The sequence below is a fragment of the Rhinolophus sinicus genome, linkage group LG11, assembly GCF_036562045.2.
Source record: "Rhinolophus sinicus isolate RSC01 linkage group LG11, ASM3656204v1, whole genome shotgun sequence".
In the NCBI taxonomy this organism is placed as follows: Eukaryota; Metazoa; Chordata; class Mammalia; order Chiroptera; family Rhinolophidae; genus Rhinolophus; species Rhinolophus sinicus.
Window position 1 is genome coordinate 59389723 of NC_133760.1, and position 8036 is coordinate 59397758.

The 8036-nt window shown below is 47.0% G+C and overlaps 1 long non-coding RNA gene across 3 annotated transcripts in view; it reads left to right on the forward strand.

Moving 5' to 3' along the window:
* The window catches only part of LOC141567579 (uncharacterized), a 33753-nt gene extending 26434 nt beyond the window's left edge, over positions 1-7319 (forward strand). For all 3 annotated transcript variants that reach the window (XR_012490345.1, XR_012490343.1, XR_012490344.1), the window contains one exon: positions 4616-7319. This is a non-coding gene — a long non-coding RNA (uncharacterized LOC141567579). The remainder of the gene's footprint in view (positions 1-4615) is intronic.
* Positions 7320-8036: the final 717 nt, after the last annotated feature.

The window sequence follows — 8036 nt, forward strand, 5'->3', positions numbered from 1 at the left end:
TTACTTTATCTCATTTTGTGTTTTTATTTTGTTAAATTAAATCCATATTACATTTTCTAAAATGCAAAATACTTGCAGAGAATCTCTCTTACGTGGATTCTAGCCTCCAGAACTCTGAGATGGTACATTTCTGTTGTCGAAGCTGCTCCATTGGTGGGACTTTCTTATGGCAGCCCAAGCAACCTGGTACCCCTGGCCACCTTGTGTGACATGTCAACCAGCCCCCTTACTCTCTGCCTCTTCTTTATTGTTCTTTTGGGCAACTTATCCTCTTCTAATATACACATCACGTAATTTCCCTATTTATTTTCTTTATTACCCATCTCCCCCCACTAGAATGAAGGCAGGGATTTTAGCTTTTGTTCACTGATTTGTCTGTAGTTCCTAGCACATGGTAGAAGTTCAACAGATAATTGTTGACTGAACAGATACAACCAAATCTGACACCTAGCCTATGCTTAGAAATGACTCAGTGTTAGGCCTATGGAGAAATAATGAAATCAGCTTGACTTTGCCTTTATGATTTTTTGGGAAAATGTCTTTGGATTCATTCATTCATTCAGAGAATATTAACTGAGAACCTACTACATGCCGGGTACTGCTCTCAGTGGTCAGAGTACAGCAGCAAACAAAACCAAGACAGAAAAAGAGACAGCGAACAGAGAGCTTATGATATAATGCCAGGTGGTGAGAGGGACAGTGAAAATTAATTACGTGGGGTAATGTTGCAGGTAACTATTGCTGTGAAGTAAACCACCAGAGACTTAGTGGCCTGAAATAACAGTTCCATATTGTCTCCCTTAGTTCTTTGGTGGACTGGGCTCGTCAAGGTGTTTCTTGCTATGGGTCTCACATGTGGTACAATCAGGTGTTGGCCGGGCCTCGTGTCACCTGAAGGATAGGCTGGGTGGGACATTTGGGGTGGCTCACTCACTTGACTGCCGTTGATGTTGGCTGCCAGCTGGGAGCTCAGGTGGGCTGTCATCTCACCCACTTGTGGCCTCTTTCCATGGCCTGGGCTTCTCAGCGTGGAAGGAGCTCTCCAAGAGCAAGTGTCCCAAGGAGCAGGAAGCAGAGGCTACCAGGGCAGTTAACGGCTGTGCCTGGGGCTGGAGCAGCGTCACTGCTACCACATCCTGTTGGGTAAAGTCATCCCAGGGCCTCCCAGAGTCTAGGGGCTGCAGAAGGAGCACGTGGGATGGGAGAATTGCTACAGCACCTTTGGAAACACACGGTCCACACTGTATGGGGATATTGGGTGGTGGGCAAGCAGGAGAGAAGGTGCTCTTTGTAGGGAAGGTCTGTCTGATAACATGACCTTAGAGCACAGGCCTGCGGGGAGTGAGGAAATGACCATGGGGATATGTGGGGAAGAGTGTTCTAGGCCAAGGGTGGCAAGTCCAAAGGCCTTGAGGCAGGAGCACTGCGGATGGTGTGGAGCAGAGGAGGTGAGCTGGGAGGGACCAGCCCTTACACAACTCAAGCAGTGTCTCACCCTGAGGACCGAATGGTTCACTGATGCACAAAAGCTTTGGAATGGGCTGGGGGCCTTTGCAGCAGCCCTTGTTGACGGCTGCCCACGCTTGCCCCGTGTTACTTGCCTTTCCTTCCCTATCCTGAGCCCATTGGTGCTGTCGTCTGCAGGTTTCCCGTTGCTCCTTGATCGCCACCAACCCATGAGACCCACTTGTTGTTAAGTCACCCTCCTCAATCCAGAAGCCTGGTGCTAAGCACCTCACTCATGTTGCTGTGTTTGCTGCCACAGGACTCCGCATCCTGTGCCCCGGAGCAGGCCCTGGGTACCGTGTCATAGCCTTCCTATTTTCCCACCCTTTGTCAGTCCTAGGTGCCGTGTCACAGCACTGCTACTTCTCAGATCAGCCCACCTCAGAAGTAGGGCCCAGGGGCTCTGTGCTGGCACTGCAGCCTGTCCTGTCCCCTGCCTAGCTCCAGCTAGGCCCCTTCTATGGGTCTGGATTCTCAGTCCATGACCCATCTCACTGGCCAGCTGAGGCCTATTTCATGCCATCGGATTATCTGAAACCATGACCGACCTCAGCGAGGCTCTGGACTTCTGGTTTCCTCTCCTGATATGTCAGGCGTGTCTGTCTGATATGTCACCTGAAGACCGAGAGCTGGGAGAGTGGATACTTGGTGGGTAAAGGTGCCAATTTGGCAGCCCATTCATGTGGCTTTAGAGCTGGCTGTGCCACACACTCATGATGTGTCCTTGGACAAGTAATTTAACCTCCTGTGCTTGTTTTTTCTTCAATGAGAACTTTTATTGCATCCTTGAAATATTACAAGTAGGTCTTAAGAATGATCCATCATCTTCTTATTTCCGTAGCTGGATAACTCTTAGGTCTTCATCAGCCTGCTGACCTGTTCCTTTTTCAGAGGCTTAGATCCCATCCCAAAATGTTCTGGTATCCTCATTTTTAACTGTGGTCGCTTGCGGGATCAAAGTAGCCACCTGAATTTGATACAAGTTCAATGCCTTTTCTTGTAAGAATTAACACATTTTTCTGGTCTTGAAATATGGAACAAGCAATGGCTGGCCTCATTCAAACACTAATGATGTATTTCTTGCCCAAGAAATTTCAAGAGGCCCATCTTCCTGAACGACAACTGTGATGGGGAAGTGAGCACGCAGACCTCGTCTTTTAACGGAAGCGAGGGTGGCGCCCTCGATCGTGTTAAACATAGCAACAGATAGTGCAAACCGTAGCCCGTTCCTTCCTATTTCCACGCCATTTGTCAGCCTGCGGCCTCTTTAAGGAGACTGAGTTTTGCATGGATGTGATTGAAGTCCCTCCGCGGGGTGCCTCTGGGCCCCCCCATGACACCTGCACGTCCCTTCGTCCCTTCGGAGCGATGTCTGCATTTTCTGGAATGTCAGCAACCTGGTTGCTGAGATGGGCTTCATTCTCCCAGTAGAGGAGGCCAGAAGACACTGACCTCACAGGTGCCCTGTGAGGCCACCGAGTTGGTGCATACAAAGGGCTTAGAAGGGAGCCTGACACACGGAAGGAGTCACGTGTTGGCTCTAATTATTTTATTGTATGAGAGTCTGTGACTCCTTGGACCAAGCTCTAGGCCTTTCTGTGTGGCTCCCCAGAAACAAGCCAGGCAGCTGGACCCCACCTTGCGGCCCCACATTCACTGGACTACTCAGGTTATTTTCCCTTCCCGGTTGGCCCCACTATCCTGATAACCCATCATGCTCCTGACCTGGGCTGACTCAGAGAGCCCATGTGTAAAGTCCACATGGTGATAAAATGTAGCAAGAGTCCATTTGAACTTCCAGGGGCTGGATCACTAGGCCCGAAATGAGCATCACTACCTTTGGAGACAAAGTCTTAGCAATTGGCGAGCTTCCGAGTGTGCGCACATTGGAGCTTTAGTTGATTAGCTAGAGAGTGGCAGAATTTCTTTATAATAGGCACTGGGTGGGAAGGGGACAGTGTGGTTGGAGGAGGCTAAGAGACCTGGCTCGAGATTTCCTTGCGGTGCTGCCTGCCAGCATGCCGTAATTCGGGGTGCTGCTGGATCAGTGGAGGGAGGCAAAGTCCCTGGTGCTTTAGTGCTGATGAGTAGACATTGTAGCTCTCTCCCCTTTTGGGGAGCGCTGGTCTAGTGAGTCAGCCTGAGCACAAGAGGGTAAAGAATCAGGAACGTTTGAAGGTTGGAAACAGTCTCTGGTTTCCGTGTTATTTTTTAAAAATTAATTTTTACTGTGGTAAAAAAGAAAAAAAAAATCATCACAAAGTTTGCCATCTTAACCATTTCTAAGTGTTCCGTAGTGTTAGGTACATTCACATTGTTGCCCAGCCAAACTCTAGAACTTTTGCATCTCGCAAAACTGAAACTCTCTAGCTGTGAAAGAAATGCTTTTCCCTTCCCCCCAGCCTCTGGCAACCATCGTTCTAGTTTCTGTTTCTGTGAATTTGACGATCCTAGATACCTCATGGAAGTAGAATTATACAGGATTGGTTTCTGCGTTACTTTTGAAAGCCTGGAGTTTTGGAAACCTTTATGATAGCCGCCAATGCATAGGCCGTCCTCCTCCTGCTCCTGGGGCTGGGTCACCTGTCACCCCCTTGGGGTCTCCTACCTGTGCTCAGCACACAGGTGCTGCCATCTTCCCTCTCAGTCCTTAGCCAGTGAATCCCTGCTTACACTGTTCCTGGCGGGCTCCCCCAGCCATGGGTCCTACCTCCCCTTAAGACTTTATCCTCGCTGCGACTCTCCCACAAAGCCCCTGCCCCACTGACCCCTTCCCCTGGCTTACTCCTACTCAACCTTTAAGGATCAGCATTTTGGACAAACATCAGGGAGATTCTTGCACAGGTGGTCCGGGAACCAGCTTTTTAAGCAACACTGCTGCATTGTAATGGCCTGTTTCCTTGTGGGTGTCCTCCACTACGGTCAGCTCTGTAAAGGCTGTTTGGCTCGTTCCTCCTAACAGCTCCACCTTGCAGACTTCGGGAGATCTGGGAATATTTGGTGAGTGAGTGAATAAAGGAATCCGAAAACAGCTCGGTAGAAAAGTAAGACAAAGAGAAAAGGTTCCTGGTGAAGATGGTGGATTAAATGCATGCATCTTTTCCCTAAGGAAACCCTACTAAGACGACAACAAAGGGATTTCAAAGATAATGTATAAACCCGCGAGGAGGGTGACGCGGCAGACCTGAGAGGCGGAGTCACAAGTGGCCAGTGGGAAAAGCCAAGAACCATGGAATCCTCAGGCAGCACGAGGGACTTCTGGAAGTGGGGTGAAGACGAGGGAGAGATCGCAGGGGCCATCTTAGAGGCTCCCTGTCATATTGTGTGAGCTCACAAGCACGAAATGTAGCCCTGAGCCAACCAGCTTCCTGCTGGCTGCCTAGTGTCTGGTCCACACAGCTGCCCGAATCCTGGTGAGCCCTGGGTTTTCCAAGATGCACCCACCATTCCTCAGAGGGGATCTGAACACTATCCGACCCAGACCCTATTTTGGAATAGCTCATCCTGAGAGCCTTCACTTCGAAGTGACAATACTGTCCTTCCTTTATTCAGCTAGGTGTGTGCTTACTACCCAGCTTTTCAAAACTCAACAAAATTTGGTTAGGTATATATGTTTAGGTGGTAAAACTATTTTAACAGTAAGAATATAATTAATGCAAAAATCGTCCAACTTGTTGCTTCTTTCAGGAGGAGAGGAGGATGTGATGGAGAAGGGACACACATTGGGCTCTACAGTGCATTGAATTGTGTTCCCCCCCCCAAAAAAAGGTATGTTCAAGTCCTAACCTGCAGTACCTATGAATGTGACTTTACTTGGAAATGGGGGTCTTTGCAGATGTAATCAAGTTAAGATGGGTCATACCAACTGGATTAAGATGGTCCCTAAATCCAATGATTGGTGTCCTTCTGAGAGAAAGAAGAAGGAGATTTGAATACAGACACAGAGGGAGAACACCATGGGACAATAGAGGCAAAGACTGGAATGATACAGCTGCCAGCCAGGAACACCAAGGATACTCCAGAAGCTAAGAAAAGGCAGACTTTCCTCAAGAGCCTACACAAACCTTCTAGCCCCAGAATTGAGAGAATTCCTGTTGTTTTAAGCCACCCAGTTTGTGATCATTTGTTACAGCAGTCACGGGAAACTAATACAAGCCCCAAAGTTTTACTAACGTTACATTTCTTAGCCTGGGTTCTGAGTACACTGGCTTTAGCTTCATTATTGTTTTTAAACCATACTCATATTGGCCAAAAAGGAACATCTAGCAAGTGTCTGGGCTTTGAACATGCATTTGGGTGGGGCACATGGGCTGTGGGTTTCCTACGAGTGTCAAGATTGCAGCAGGTCTCGGGGGTATTTGCAAGAGGGGACGCTCTGGAGTTGAACTTGAACATCCTAGATACTGGGCTACAGCTCATCTCAGAGGGACTGTGGAAGCTTCCTGCGTTACTATACAAGCAAGCGTTTCAGGTTGACCAGACACCATCCCAGCAGGTGCAATGTCAACAAGAAGATGAGAGGCCCTCTTTCCTGGGTGCAGCAGGCGCTGCCTCCTCACGGAAGGTCCTGCACTGGGAAGCTTCAATGGAGAGGCTGTCTGTGGGGGCAGGGCGTGCAGGCGTCCCTCAGAAAGCTCTGGGGTAGAGGGTGGCTGACCAGCAGCGCCTGTGCGCAAGACAGCCAGGGGGCTTCTTTCTATCTGATGGGGGATGTATTGGAAAGAGCTAAGCAAGAGCCCTGCTGCCTCAAACGGACACGGTCTGAGCAGCTCCACCATCTCCAAGATGCTTATTCCTACCCTGGGCCACACCTGACTCTCTGTTGATGACCCTGTGGAGCTCCCAGGAGCAAGGCCTCACCAAGGGCCCCAAGGAGCTCCCTCGAGAAACTGATGTAGACAGAGCAGCTAGTGGTGGGACGGAAGAGCACCCACCCACCCCTCGTGTCATGGGACTTCCTCTCGACAGGCCTCCTTCAAAACCCTGCTGGCTTCATAAAAACCCATGTGCAGAGCAACTTCCCTCTTCCCTTTTCTCAGCCAGAGGGATCAGGACCTTGTGATTTCTCAGTGATTTTTTGTTTCTATTTGGGTCCCTGCCTTTTAGTTAGAGGAAATAACAGCCATCCTAGGAATTCTCGATAAATGTATATTATTTTAGCTGAAAAAAATTTTTTTAAAGGATGGGACAGTGAATATTATAAAATAGAACTATCCTAAACAACTAGACGCTGCTGTTGAATGTAGAATAAAAGTGCACTCTGAAAAGTAAGATGGGAGAAAATCACTTTATGCCTCTCTTAAAACTGTTACGTTCTGTTTAACAGATATTCTGGGGAAAGGATATAATTCCCTTAAAAGTTGGGCTGCCTTGCAGCTGAAGCCAAGTTGTAAAGCTGTTTGGGATGTAGAAAGGTCAGTAAAGAGACCAATCATACGGTCATTTCTAACGATCTAATGGGAGGGGTATTTGGAATGGTTGACATGCTGGCTGCCGAGGAAACCAATGATGGGAAAAATAACATCACGGGGCTTTTTATATGGCCCACTGGTATCATGATGCAATGTGATTATTTTCCTGGCTTTCCATTTCTGCCACAGGAAAAGGAAGAAGTGAGGGAATCAGAGGAGTACTCAGATGCCTAATTACCAGTGCTGCTCTCAGATAAATTATGAGCGGGCAGTTAAAGAATTCTCTTGCTACAGCAAAGAAACAAAGCAGCCTTTAAACACTTTGGATGTCAACATGCCCTAATTTCAAAACCACTAGAGCTATATATAACCCCAAAGATAATCTTTTTCTCCAAGGAATGATTAAACAGAGTAAAAAAAAAAAAAAAAAAAGTCACCCCATTCCCCATTTCTGAACCTGTGGCAGACATCATTAATCAATCAAGGCAGATTTTTTTCCCCATGGAACCTGGGTTCCGTGGAACCTAAATGCTGCCCCAGAATTCTTCTCAATATTACATGCCTGACAGCTACTAGAAATAGATCCGAATTGGTATGTGAACTGAGCCAACTAAAAAGGCACCTAGTCTGGCAGTTAGAAGTGTAGTCTTTGGAGCTAAATCTCAGCTCAGCCACTTAAGCTTTCAGATAAGTTTCTGTACCTTCAAAATGCAGATAATAATAGTACCTATCTCACTGGATTTTTGTAAGGGTTAAATTAATTACCACACCTAAAGAGCTTTGAACAGGACAAATAGTAAATACTCAATAAATATTTTTTATTTTTCCAGACTAAAGAGTTAAAGAGGATCATTTACTATTTAACCCTGGAGGAAGCACTAGATTAAGATTTCTTAGTAATCTATAAATTGAAGATTTATTCAACAAAGATATATTTGGCAACTAGAGGTGCCAGACTATGTATAAAATGTCAGGAAGTAGGGGGCTAGTTAAACAAGGCACCAATTTTATCTAGGTGATATATATATATATAAATCTTGTTTAAAGTTGGAATCCTTTGAAATGAAACAATATGCTAACAAATTATTGTTTTATATTCAGTTGTTTTACATCAAAATT